The 1,101-nt window shown below is 47.3% G+C and overlaps 1 protein-coding gene across 3 annotated transcripts in view; it reads left to right on the forward strand.

Annotated features, from left to right (window-relative positions):
• Nucleotides 1-1,101, forward strand: part of Asap2 (ArfGAP with SH3 domain, ankyrin repeat and PH domain 2) — a 153,978-nt gene that overhangs the window by 118,244 nt on the left and 34,633 nt on the right. The gene's annotated exons all lie outside the window — the stretch shown is intronic.

The raw sequence follows: 1,101 nt of genomic DNA on the forward strand, positions 1-1,101 counted from the left end.
AAAAAAAAATAAAAATAAAAACAAATGGCAAAGTTTGGGAAGGGAAACACCAGAGCCCCTTGTGAATGAGGGGTCACCAGGAGCTCAGCCTGATCGTTCCATTTGCAGATGAAACCTCTGGTCTGTGTGACACAGCCAGCTGCTCTTTCAGTCTGTCACATTGGGACATTTGTTGCCAGGCAGGATGGTCCCACTCCTCAGATGAGGGGATGGCTACACTTAAGAGCACCGTGCTGGCTGACACCCAAGACCGAGCTCTTGTGGCCCATTATTTCTCTTTTGTGGCAAGTCTGTGGTTTATATGTGCCTCAAGAGCCTGCTGCAGACAGTTCTCAGCTGTTTCGGAAGCCCACCTCCTTTGCCACACATTACTGGGCAAATTTTGCTTCTCCAACTTACCTGGTCTGAACGGAAGTAGCTCAGCCTTAGGTGTAGGTTGCTCACGTTACCTCCCAAATCTTGACTCTCTGGGGCCTTGGAGTCCTCCACCTGTGTCTCGGGCTGTGACCCATGCCTGAGAATTGGCAGCCTCTTCTCTCCATATCTGATCCTAACATCTGAATCACAAAATCCTCTTCACTTTTCTTAACTTGAATCAGTTCTCCTACAACTTGTTCTTCTCAGTAACAGAAGGGGTAGAGGAAAACCTGGCTCCTTTGCCTCTGGTGTTAAAAAAAAAGAAACAGAAGAGCAGCCTGGTGTGTGGGAGACAGGGTCAGTTCAGGAGCTGGGAAACTGGGTGTCCTGCTCTTTTCTGCCCCTTTTGCTCTTGGCCTTGGGCCCTACCCAGACAGTGTGCAGAGTGCTTTTAGTAGTGAAAAACACAACTGGAAGACCACTGTTGTCTGCTCCCTTTGGGGGAACAATTGTTTATTGGTGTTCCCGAGAAGAGTCCTTTGCTTGTCACTGTGCCACTTGTAAAAGTAAGACATTCTCGGGGCCGGGGAGATGGCTCAGTAGAATAAGCGCTTCCCTGGCAAGCGCAAGGGCCTGAGTTCAATCCCTGGTTCTACCAAAAACAAAAAAAAAAAAAAGTAAGACATTCTCCCTTGCTTCCTTCTCAGATTCAACTTTTGTTGGGTTTTTTTTTAAATTTTTTTT

This window comes from Octodon degus, unplaced genomic scaffold (genome assembly GCF_000260255.1).
Source record: "Octodon degus isolate 3935 unplaced genomic scaffold, OctDeg1.0 scaffold00151, whole genome shotgun sequence".
NCBI classification, from domain to species: Eukaryota; Metazoa; Chordata; class Mammalia; order Rodentia; family Octodontidae; genus Octodon; species Octodon degus.